The sequence below is a fragment of the Protobothrops mucrosquamatus genome, unplaced genomic scaffold (genome assembly GCF_001527695.2).
Source record: "Protobothrops mucrosquamatus isolate PMUCROS unplaced genomic scaffold, P.Mucros_1.0 scaffold_24, whole genome shotgun sequence".
NCBI lineage: Eukaryota > Metazoa > Chordata > Lepidosauria > Squamata > Viperidae > Protobothrops > Protobothrops mucrosquamatus.
Genome location: NW_015386100.1, coordinates 69,515 through 83,219, shown reverse-complemented (window position 1 = coordinate 83,219; position 13,705 = coordinate 69,515). Strand labels below are relative to the sequence as shown.

General features: G+C 37.3%; 1 protein-coding gene across 1 annotated transcript in view; it reads right to left on the bottom strand.

The window, feature by feature from the left end:
* The window catches only part of ATF7 (activating transcription factor 7), a 68,869-nt gene that overhangs the window by 54,178 nt on the left and 986 nt on the right, over positions 1-13,705 (bottom strand). The gene's annotated exons all lie outside the window — the stretch shown is intronic.

The window sequence follows — 13,705 nt, the reverse complement described above, 5'->3', positions numbered from 1 at the left end:
ATTCTCTCCTTATTCTACATCACCTCTGTACTATTAAAAAAAACAGCATAAATGTGGCCATGTAGATATCAGGAAGATGTTACCTTGCTATAGCCATTAGATGTTACTGAATGTTATGTCTTATTATTGATTTTGTTGTTGAATGCTGCTGGGAAATGTGATTTAACAACACTGGCAAAGCTACATAGTATGCATCCATGATTTAGGGTTCAATTTGTAAGAGCTAGACTTCTGTAGTTTCTAAGATGCAGATGTTGCTTTCACAATAATGGGCTGAAATAGATTTAAGTGGTTCACTTTCTTTGTGCATCAGAACTGTCTAAATTGTGGTATGAAAATCTAGTGAACAAAGAAATAGTGAAATCAAGCGATATATTTGGGCTTGTCGACTCACAAAAAGTTATTAGTTACAAAAATAAATAATTTTAAAATTCCACATGAACTACTGTAGTTTATGAATCTCCCTAGATGAACTATCGGATACAAGCATTTCTGAATCCAAATTAACATTTGTTTCAATTAAAATATATGGATCTTTTAAATCGCCTGGAAGTATTTCCTTCAGGCATGCAGATATTTACTATAGGGTGCTGAGATATATAGATACTGAAGATGTTATTTATGCATCAGATCTATATCTAACTACTGACTGATCTAATCAACAGCAATATATGTTGATTTATACACCTTCCTTTAGCAAAATAGAATTTTAACAAAATTTTAGCAATCACTGTATCATCTAACATAATAAAAAAAACCCACACAAATCAGCAGATACAAGTACTTAATCCCTGAGATGAAAAAAAAATCTATGCTAATGTTTAGATAAATAACGAAGGAAAAATGAAATAAGCTTTTATGGTTGGGAAATTCCTCAAATGGGTGCTACTACTCTTCTAATGATCAACCCACTTTTTTAGACAGGACATCAGAGATGTTGTATCGCCACACATCAAAACCCAATACAAAAATAAGCATCTGAGCAGTTAGAACCCACATGGAGCTAGTACACATATTAGGATCTTATTTTTTAAAACAACAACAACATGGTTTGTTGAACAAACAATTGTGTTGTGCAACCTTACTTGTTTAAACTGTACTCCTGTATGCATAAACGGAGCAACTGAATACATTGAGCAATAAGACTGGCCCTTCAGGGAATGAGATCCCAGCAATAGCAACTAAGGCAAAAGTGAAAAATGGACTTCATAAAAAGAGAGGCATGAAAGGATTGGCATTTTCTTTAAACATGAATTAAAAGCATCCACGGAGAAAAACCTGCATCTCCCTAGAGCCTTGCCTATCCTTCCCAAGAGAATCTGCCTCAAGTGTAAGGAACACACAGCTGGCACTGGACAATCTTTCTGTGAAATATATTCCATACAATTGTTATACCATACTCTTACTTTAAAGCTTTTTTTCTGAGCAACGTATTTTAAAATACAAAGAAGCACCCTTTCTTTGACAGTATTTAATCATTTTTGCGTTATTTATTCACTTGCAGCTGATATTTACAGGATAGGAAAAAAAATCACTGGATGTATATTTTTCAGAAAACTATTTGAAAGGAGGTTTGTAGAAGGAATCAACCTTCAGGGGCCACCAACATATTAAAGCATTTACAGGAAGGGAAAAATCCCATTTCTGTGTCTGAATGCAGCAATATGCAAAATAAGGCCTTTCCTGCAACCTTTGGATTTGCTAGTATGAAGTCAAAGGCAGCAAGAACAACTTGTGACCTAAAAGGTTCTGGGGGGGGGGGGGAAGAGGCACCTCCCAAGGCCACCTTTCCTTTTTAATACAAATGCTTGTTGACCAAAGTAATCTATATAGGTTTGCATTATACCAGCTATAAAATACACCTTAGTGTCATGCCATGTTTAGCCAATCAGAGAAGCCATTTGCTGGATCATATATTACCAAAGAATAGAGATTTAAGGGATAATGGTTATAGTGGCAGAGCGTACAAAGCAATAAACAACTTTCGAGGTTGGTTAAATGCCAAGTGAAGCTGAGGCTTTAGTGCCATAAACATTATTTCTATTATAAGACAAGATAAGAGGATATAATAAAGCCCAAAGAGGGGCAAGATATTTTGCAGTCTGATTTGGGTTCTGAACTTTCGATTTCTTGGTTGTTCTACAGATGACACACTTAGGACCGGTGGCTTAAGGGGGAATAAATTGTCCAAGGGATAGGTTTAAAAAGCAGACAATTGTTTGAGGAAATGGTCGACATAAAAGTAGTCATGCGATCAGCATCTAAGTGGTGATTTGTGGTAAGTGTTAAAAAGTGAAATATTCCAAGTTCCCCCCTCCCCTTTGGTGGCTGTATAATGTCTCTGCCTTGCAACTAGTATTATGGCACCACTCATAAAAAAAGTATCTCTATCTGGTAGCTGCACAGGGTAAAGCAGACAAATTACAGCCTTCTACTTAAAGTACTTTACAATGCTATCTACAATGTCCTATGCTTGGATTTTAAGGAAGTGGGTAACAAAAAAAAGGAATGCATAATATTAACTGTTTAATTTGAGACAGCAAGGTAAGGAACAAATTGCATCCTTTAACTAAGATCTTTAGCGCAGAAGATCTTTCTTGCCTGTGAGCCAAACATACACGTCTGTTCTGGGCAAGATCAAGTCGAGACTGGGAAAACGGGCCCAGGACAGGCGTGGCAAGTTTGGCTGACTTGATCTGATTGGGCAGGAGGATTGAGTTAACCCATTGGTGGATTATCCATCTCCTGTGCTGGAGAAACACAGGCTGGCTTATGTTTTAAAGGGCTGCATATACTCAGCATCACCTACCAAAGCTGATGCAGAATTCTGAAGTTCTGCCTGCATTGCTTCCATTCAAAGGAAAGGACCACAGTACAAATAGGGGTTGAGTTTCTCTAGTTTGGATTTGCACTTTTGGCATAGATGCTGTATATTTTCCCTCCAATGTGTGCAGGCATAAAATACCATCTTGCAAAGGGTCCCAAACATGCTAGAAATTGTGTATTCCATGATGGTTGTTCAAGCAGTGAACTTGTCACTGATGCTTCTTGAACAAAAATCAGAATTAACTTTCTTTAGCCAGGGTAGGCCATATCCTATCTCTAATAATACCTGTTGTAGGTCTGAGATAGGTCACATAACCAAGTATTCCTGGTCTAATGAGAAGGTTCCATCAGTGTATGTTTTGGTCAACACCTTTCTTTGTTTTAAGGACACTCCTAAAGTTTATAACAAACATTCGGCTCTACAGAAAGTGTGTTTTATTATGCAGAGAATGTTAAATAAGTTTTAGAAAATTATGTTAAATCATCACTAGGGAGGTCCAACATGTTTGCCAAATAGACTATTTGGATCCATTTAACTTGACACTTTCAGTCAAAACACAGGACTGGTTTTTTGTAAGATTTTTCTTCTTGCTAGAAATTGTATGATGCTATATTTGCTGCTATAATAGATGACTTTTGTTGTCGAAACACATGTAAATTACAATCTGCTTTACAAGCTACAGAAACAAAGGTGAACAACACCATTAGTCTTTTATGGTTGGAATGTTCAGGTCAAAAACTGAACTTTACCCACGGAACTGAACTGCTGTGTTAGATGCAATATATAAAAATAATTTGTACAAAGAAATCCAACTGTCCAGAAAATTGTCTAGACCGACGTTAGGTAGTCCTCGACTTACCATCACAGTTGGGACCAGAATTTCCATTACTAAACAAGGCCATTATTAAGTGAATCATACCTGATTTTATGACTTTTTTTTTGCTACTGTTGCTAAGTAAATCACTGCAGCTACAAAGTGAATCATGTGGCTATTAAGTGAATCTGGCTTCCCCCATTGATCTTGCTTGTTGGAAGCCGGCTAGGAAGAGACACTGAAGCTGTGGTAAATACAAGCTGGTGGCCAAACACCTGAATTTTGATCATATGGCTATGATGTTTGTAAGTGTGAGGACCAGTTATGACTATGACCAGTCAAGGACTACACCTGTATTGATAACTCTCGTTTCTTGTAATAACTAAGCAAACTATTTATTTATATCCCATCTTTATTATTTTTATAGACAAGTCAAAGTCATGAACATACCTAATACTCCTTCCTCTTCCTATTTTCCCCACAACAATCCTGTGAGGTGGGTTGGGCTGAGAGAGAGAGAATGACCAGTCCCAAATCACTGAGCTGGCTTTAATGCCTAAAGTGGGACTAGAACTCATGGCCTCCTGGTTTCTAGCCTGGTATCCTAATCATTAGATCAAACTGGCTCTTGTGTTAATTTATACTGAAGTTTGTCAATATGCAAGTTAGAAGCTCTGGAGAACTTACACATTATAAGAACAAGGGTAGAAATGAATGGATAAGCAATTTTCCCGAAACAAAAATCCTTCTTCCTCATCTGTACTTCATGATGCTATCCTGGAAGTTAAAATTACAGTGGCAACAGCTTTAAATCAAACTATAAGGAATTTTTTTAGCAGCCGTCCGTTCACAATACTGTAACTTCTAAAGGTGGTTGGTATATGGAGTCACTTTCTTTAGAAATCTTGATGGTACAGCTGGTATATCAATCTGAGTAACTAAAACAGAAGGCATACTATTTCAGGCAGGAACAGCAGCCAATGGACTTCTGGATTCATTCCAACACAATTCTACTATCTTTAGGGTGAAAGTTTTAGATCCTGACAAATCTCAGAGAGAAAATGGGCTTTGCCTCAATAGATACTTTTTCCACATTCAAGGCAACTTTTAAAAAAGATAGTTAATTTTATATTAGTATGGTTACTGACATGTTCTACTTGTTCGTAAGAATTAAAGCATCTAAAACTGCTCAGTCACAAAGTTCACCGGCCAATCACAATCTCAACCTTCTCCACTGGCCTGTTGTAAGATGTACTAAAATCATGTAAACTGGACTCTCTAAAAGGTTTGAATTTTTTCCCTTAATGTAGAAAAGCAAATATACCGCAGCAGGTATAGTATACCACTATTAGAATTCAAGTGGAAACAGTATATGGTAGAATATTGTATGTACACATTTTCCACCAGAACTACTTCACAGATGGCATTTTTTCCCCCAACTTATCCAAGAGTACAAAGACTTTACATTCTAGCTTTCCTCAACCTGGCACCCTCCAGGTTATTGACTTTAATTCCCAGAATTTCCTAGATAGCAAGCAAGATCATTTTGGGAAATTAAAGTATACAAAGATGTGTACTGAGAAGTATCAATCAAGACTAGGGAACGTTATTTGACTAAACAATTCTAGTGGATTGACACCTAGTGATTTAAGAGCTAATGAAGTTCATATTGCACAGTTCATCTACTATATGTGCACGCATCTCCCTGACATTGCTCCCAAACAATCACTTTCAGACTGAATTACAGTTAGTCCTTGAATTATGATTGTTCATGGTGCTGAACAATGAGAGTTGGGACCCAGGCCTCAGGTTATAGCTGTTACAGCATCCCTGTGGTCCACATGATCAAAATTTAGGCACTTTAGGACAGCATGCCTGCCCTTATAACTGCAGATGTGCTGCAACTCCACCTATAGCTACCCCCCCCCGGGTCTCAACTATCCACCTGCCCACCAGCACGTACAAAATTGACATGGCCCTGGAGGACTTGCTCAGCTCCCTGGCTACTTCTCTCCATCCCCCCACATCTGGGAGAGTTGGGCCTTCTCTCTACCCCACCATGCCCAGTAGGCCTGGGCTCTCTCCCTACCCCTTTTCCTTTGCCTTTTTCTGAAGCTGCTGAAAAACATTTTCTCGCCTTCAGAATTACCATCTTCGCTACCCTTTTGGCTGTTAAATAGCCTTTTTAGCCTTCAGAATAATCACCTTAAGCATGCTGCAGTTACCATCAACTAGGAATCAACACTGAGTGGGTCCTAGGAGACATACCTTCTCTGCTGTAATGCCAGCCTTATGGAATATCCTCTCTCCCCCACCCCAAATTAAATTGGCCACATCCCTTTTGATATTCTAAAAGGCCTTCAAGATGTCACTAGGGGCTCCCACAGAACTGGAGAGTTGTCTAGACGTCTCCATGTTGAGAGGGTGATTTTTTTTTATTATTTTGAGGTTTTAGGATATTTATTAGTATGGTTTTCATATTTGTAAATTTGCGTTTTTATACTTTTGGTTTTATCTATTGTTGTATGCTGCCCAGAATTGCCTTTGGTGAGATGGGCAGCTATATAAATTTGATAAATATGTACATGACAGCCTTTTCTAAAATAATATCTTGACAGTAAAAATATTTCATTCTGATTTTCCATACAGTTTTGTATCAGCAAGTGGAAAAGAATAGGATATGAATAGCAATTGGGAAGATACAATGATTTTTTTAAAGATAATATCCACTGTATTTTTCTGATTTATAATGTGATTAGCAAACCGGTATCACTGCACTCCTAGTTATCATTGGCTGTTTTGATGGGGCTGCATTCTGATTTTGGCAGGAACGTGGGGGTAAAAACTTTAGACTTTTAGATAAACATTGTCTCTATTTTTTTTTCTTTGCTTGCAATTGTCCACTTGTCTGAATACACAGCTGTTGTTGTCCTATAATTTCCTTCTCCTGAAAGAAAGTTATTCCATAGAATCAGTTTTATAACTTTTTTCTTATTGTAATAGAAGAAACAGCATAAATGTAATTGAAGAAGAACCTACTGATTGAGCCACAGAAAGTCTCAACTCTCCAAACTCCCTTTTATGAGAAATATTCTTGTTGAGCAACTACTTGGAAACCAGGTGGAAGAAGGAATTTGGAGAGGAATGGAAAGAAGTGCCACCTGTCCTCTTAGAAAATAGATTAAAACATTCAGTGGATTTTTTAAAAGAAAGAAGCAACACATTCAGCTGTGTCACACCAAGCTTATTGCTGGGAAGTGATCGTGTACAGAATCCAAAAATAACAGTCATTGAAGACCTAGCAACGAAAAAACATGTTTATAGGTCCATTAAAAGTCCAATAGCTTGAATTACAGGGTAGAATGGAAAGCAGTTTCACCTAATTCAATTTCAGTCTATCACCTCCCTAACTGTAATAGCACTTTTCAGAAAACAATATAATGGAAGGAATTGGAAATGCCATTGATATATACAAATACTCTTGTGTAACATTCCAGAGGCACTGAAATACCAAATGACTTATTTTAACATCAGCTTTCAAGACCAAAGAGTAAAAACTCGCCAGCCTTTTCAGTTTCCATTTCAACTTTATTTTATTTGCTGTTACATTTTGTATGTTTTATGCCTGGTTTATCTATAATACTATGCACCAACATACAAGGCCACACATATTATAAACAGAGGTAAAATAGATTATGTATTTATCTGTTTGATTTTTTTTAAAATAAAAAAGCTTATTCATTTGATTAACTTCAATTTTTAGACAATCCACTTTTGTTTAGATATTTGTGTGAATCCTTTAATGTTCTAAATTACAATATACTTGCCTTAAAAACAACAACAACAACAATCAAACACCAAATTGTTTAAAGCAGTTATCAGGCTAGATCCTGAGTCTAAATGGCAAATTGCTAAATATTCAGACAAGTTTGCATTTTTCTTAAACACCAAATAAATCATAAAAAGCTTTTAGCAATAAGCAATGGAACACATATAATGATGCAAATCAATAGAACCAAAATGTTATTTTACTAAAATGCTATACTCAGAAGCAATACTCAAGAACCCTCAATATCTAACTATTTTTAAAAAGTATGAAAACTATTAAAAATACAATCTACAAAAAGACAGTAGATATTGGGACTTCTAGCAGGGATATGCCAAGGTCTCAGGCCCTCCTTTTCCCCTCCAAAGCTACATATAAAAAAGGAGTGAAGGGGAAGAAGGGAGAAAAAAGGCTTCTGAAAGTTCATTAACGCTACAAACCAATGGGTTGCCTATCATGAATTCTATGGTTACTAGCAACCATATGTAATATTTACCATAGATAAAAGAGATTGAATTGTGATTAGAATCAAAAGACAACTGAAACCTGATTGAAAGCTTTCACTTTAAAAAAAAACCAGTGTCTGTGCTTAACTGTATGTTAGGAGTGCACATGCATTAACAGTTTGTTTTCAAGTGATCCATGCCTGAACTGAAAAGGCATGTTCCGAATGCTTTGATTTGTACGCAAAACAAAATAGGGTTGTTTTGTCTGGATATGGGGTGAAACACAATTCTGAGCAGAAGTGAAGAAAAACACATTGAGACTCTTCATGTGATATCTTACGGATGTTTGACTCTAACCCAAGTTTCTTTTTCCGATGAACTCCTGTCTGTCTGTCTGTCTGTCTGTCTGTCTGTCTGTCTGTCTGTCTGTCTGTCTGTCTATCTATCTATCTATCTATCTATCATCTTTTACAGCTTTTGACCCGCTTCAGTTTGCCTACCGACCAAATCGCTCTACGGAGGATGCTATTTCTTCCGTTCTCCATCTGAGCCTGAAGCACTAGAGGAAAGAAATACTCATGTGCGTTTGCTGTTTGTCGACTTCAGTTTGGTTTTTAACACAATCATTCCCCAGCATCTAATAGACAAACTGGGCCTTTTAGGCTTAAATACTCCTTTGTGCAACTGAATTCTTGATTTTCTTACCAACAGGCCCCAATATGTGCGAGTTGGAACAAATACCTCTAATACCATTTTCTTGAGCACAGGTTCTCCTCAGGGCTGTGTCTTAAGTCCGCTGCTGTTCACCCTGTTGACCCATGACTGTTGTGCTAGGTTTGCCACCAACCATATTGTGAAGTTTGCAGATGATACAACAGTAGTGGGCCNAACTGGTGTAAGGAAAACAGCCAAGTTTTAAATACCGGAAAAACCAAAGAGATCATTGTTGATTTCAGAAAAGGCAGGCACAGCCACACGTCTCTATGCATAAATGATTCACCTGTGGAGATGGTTACCAGCATCAAGTTCCTGGGTGTGCAGCTAACGAGTAGGCTGACTTGGTCGCTCAACAGTGAGAAACTGGTGAAGCGGGCACAGCAGCGCCTGCATTTTCTGCGCCGCAGGAGAAAAGCACATCTTCCTTCCCCTGTCCTGACCACTTTCTACAGGGGGACAATCGAGAGCATCCTGTCATACAGCATCACAGTCTGGCTTGGAGGCATCACTGCTTCAGATAGGAAGGTGTGCAGAGAGTGGTGAGAGTGGCCGAAAAGATCATTGGCAGTTCCCTCTCTCCCATCCAGGACATAGCACAGAAGCGCTACTTGAGCAGGGTCCATAAGATTATCTGGGACACTACACATCCTCTTCACGACCTGTTTTCCGTTTACCTTCTGGGAGGAGGCTTCGTGGTATCCGAAGCAGGACATCCAGATTCAGCCAGAGTTTCATTCCATACAGCATTAACCTTGTGAACTCTCAAGCCTCCTCCTTCCGTTATATATTCAAGATGGACAATATTTAATATTTATTGCTACGTATATGTAGGGATGTGGGTCTATACATATGTTGTTCATAGTATGTTTAGGTGTGTGTCATGTATGTGTTTCACTTTGAGAGCGGGCAACTAAATTTATTTTTGATATGTGCCATTGTGCCCACAGTATAAAAATGACAATAAAGGTTATCTTATCTTATCTTATCTTATCTTATCTTATCTTATCTTATCTTATCTTATCTTATCTTATCTTATCTTGTCTTGTCTGTCTGTCTGTCTATTCAAAAACAAAAAACACAGATCACCAAGACTAAAAATTTATTTAAAACTTAGCTTTCGCCAGCATCTGCTGCCATCGTCAGAGTTTAAGCCAGGATTGAGGAACACGTTCTTATAGTTTCTGCAAAGCCAATTGTCTGGCTAATGAGCATGTTACGGGTCTATTCAGCTCCCGCCCTCCCGTAATCAATTGCCCCGTTCTTATTTCTGTCGGGCTCATTGACAGCTATCTGTCTGTCTGTCTGTCTGTCTCTATTTATATCCCGCTTTTATTATGTTTACAAATAACTCAAAGTGGCGAACATATTCAACACACCTTCTCCCTCCTATTTTCCCCACAACAACCCTCTCAGGCGAGTTGGATTGAGAGTGAGTGACTACTAGCCCAAGGTCATCCAGCTGGCTTCCATGGCTATTTTCAGAAATTTATACTTGTTTTATGAGTCATGACTTGTTTCAATAATGCTTATCATTATATTTCCCCCTCGTCTATTTCTGGTTTTTGTGCTTAACCTGTTTCTTGTGATACCAACAAAGGAAATGGAGAGCACGAACAAGAAATCGACTGCAAAAGCCATGTTTATATTGCTCATCTGCAAAACTCAGTTTTGTTCAATAAGTATAAATAAAATGAATCTCAACTTAGCATTATGAACAAATATAGCCATATAGAACTAGGTAATTTTTTTGGTTTGGGATTTCCCAAACTACAAAAATAAAACAAAAAAAAATTATAGCATCAAGATGACAGCGTAGGGCAGAATCAGTTCCTCTCCTTGTACAGTCGTATTTTATAAAAGAGCACATTGATGAATCAAATAAAATTATCTCCAGGTTTAAATCATTACTACATATCTGAGCCCTCACCATACCACACTTTTGAAAAGTAGCAAAGTTAATTTCCAAATAAAGGAAATAAAAAGGATAAATTGTTACAGAATGGCTTTCCTTCTGCTTTTCTTTAAGAAATAATATGGGAAAATTCAAGGGAACTTCAGTACAGATAAATTTGTCACTGGACTGTTGCTCTGAAATACTTCCATTATATTTGAAAATCATAATATTTCAAAGGGCAGAACACATCTGCAAATGCTAAGGGACACGTGGTAGTCGTATGTTAGTGGTCATTATCTTCCTGTCATTTCAATAATTTTATGTCCTTGACATACACAGACTTATACAAACTTATAGTTATTCATCTCCAATACATGATAAATTCATGATACATGAAAGGATACACTAAAAATACATCTGCTAGATACCACAACCTAATTATTTGTTAACAGAATCTTACAGGAGAGCATCATGACTCTAAGTATCAAGGCAAACTTAGCATATTATTGATACATATATTTTTAAAGAAGGAAAAGGACACATGGGGCCTTTAGATTAGTTCAAAAGCTATCTCTCAGTTCAGACATATGATAAGAGATACTATCGCTTTCCCTGAAGTCTGCTGCTTGGGAGGGAAGGAGGGAGAAAGTGTCCAAAAGAAATACACCACTTTCTTCAATATTGCTTAAATGCAATCTCCACAATTTCAATTACCCCTGAGGAAATGCAGCTCTTAATAAATTAAAAAGATTGCCCATCTCTTCGTTAAAGACTTCTTATTAACATGATTATGGAATTAGCATCTCTAGGGACCTATATCTACATATGTTTATGTCGTACTAGGTTTATTATCCTTCGGGGTGGTAGAAGAGTCTTGACTATAATAACTGCAATACGGATTCATTGTATAGTCCTACGGAGGCCTTTAAACAGGGTCTGGGCAACTATCTATTTGGTTTGCCAAACTGTGAATTAATGTATCAAGTAAGGGATTAGATTAGGTCTCTTCCAATGTTCTAGATAATTTCATACAATGTGCTACTAAAAAAATATCATTCCTTCAGCATTTTACATGAGCCAGGTCTACTAGTTACTATATGGAATAACATTGATTTTAGTGCTACATTTTTTGCCTCTAGTGATCAACACTGGGTACTAGTTACTTCCATAACTGAGCCAGGAAAGAAAAAACAACAACCATACGACCACCTAAGAATAATTCACATTTAAAAGTAAGTCATTTAGCAACAGTTATCAATATTTATCCCATTTTTACTTTGTTCCTGAAGTCCCTGTTTTCTGGCCAATCTTCATATTCAGTCATTCATTTAACATTATAAATCATAACATACATATAACGAAGAATTAAAAAAATCAGGAAAAATATTAAAACAGGAGCATGAAGTGAAAAGAAGCAAACTTCAGACAGCTAATTAAAATTATTCAGTTTAAATATCAACATCTGCAGCGGATCATATAGGATGGTTCAGAAAGACTGAAAATGGTAATAGTTCAACTAATCCAGCAATGATAAAATATAGTTAATCTGGATTACAAAATAACTGATCTATGAAAATGCTGAAGTGTGCTGTTCTAATACCGTTTATCACCAGCACAGAAAAATGGATCCTAATAAAAGGTTCACCAGACAATTTTAAGCAAGAATTTGTTTCAAATTTGGACAAACAGGCCATCAAGATCTTTTTAATTTTGTTACAATTGTTTTAAACCTCTATAGAGGTCTTTACCTTGCTCTGACCACCTATGGAAGGTATCTCTTTGCATTCCACAAGGAACTTCAGAGCCTTACAAATATAGCATAACATCAGCTGTTCCACCATGCAAGCTATCCAGACTGATTGATGCTAATTCAGGATTAAGTCTCACTGATTTCAACGGATATGTACAGATTAGAGTTTATAGAGTTGCTGTGTAGTTTTGCTTTCACAAGCATATATAATAATAACTGCATTGTGCATCTCATTACACTCACTAATACACTCACGTACGGGCGTCTTTTCAGGTTAAGCATTAATTAAGCCCTTCAGCCAAGCACTCATAGAGACAACTCCTTTGGACTTAGAAGCAGCCTTCGACTTACGTCTGTCTGTTTAACGACAGTTCAAAGTTATGACCTGTACTTGCATTACAACCATTGTACCACATCCGCGGTCACACGATCACAATTTGGCGTTTGGCAAATGGCTCACATCTATCACTGGTTGCAGCATCAGCAGCATCATGTGGTCATAATTTGGAACGTCTGCTGAGGTTTGGAAAAAACGGCCACAGGGGAAGCTGGATTCACTTAAGGACCATAATGATTTGCTTAACAGCCACCACAAAAATTGTTAAAAAATCAGATCTGACTTGACCTATGACGAGAACGGCTTACGATGGAAATTCCAGTCCAAACTGAGGTCATAAGTTGAGGATTACCTGTATTTTTTTAATATGCAGGTAGTCCTCGACTTACGACCGTCATTGAGCCCAACATCGTTGTAGCTAAGTGAAACGTTTGTTAAGTGAATTTTGCCACGTTTAAAGACCTTTCTGGCCACAGTTGTTAAACGAATCACTACGGTTGTTAAGATAGTCGCATCGTTGTTAAGTAAATCTAGCTTCCCTATTGACTTTGCTTGTCAGAAGGTCGCAACAGGTAATCGCATCAATCCAGAATACTGCAACGGTCATAAATGTGAATCAGTTGCCAAGCATCTGAACTTTGATCACGTGACCATGGGAATGCTGCAGTGGCTGGGAGTGTGAAAAATGGTCATGTCACTTTTTTCCAGTGCCGTCGTGACTTTGAATGGTCAGTAAATGAACTGCTGTAAGTCAAGGACAAACTGTACATACTGCAATCTGAATTTCAGTGTACTACGTGCACATCTGAAGCCATTTAATGGCGAAGATTATTACCACGGCTAGTACAAACCTTCACTCATACCCTCCGAATGTAAACAAGGCTTATTTATTTGTGTCTCCATTTGAAAATAAATGTGTTCATCCAGGAGCAAATGTCAACTTATTTTCTTAAGCTATTGAAATACTGTTTTTAAAACTAAATAGGCTAATGTTTAGATGATTTTGCTGAAGAGTATCCTTGTATAGATTATATGCCTGGAGGCTTTTATTTTTTATTCTCTTTTTATCCTTGTGGGAATGTTTTTAAATAATA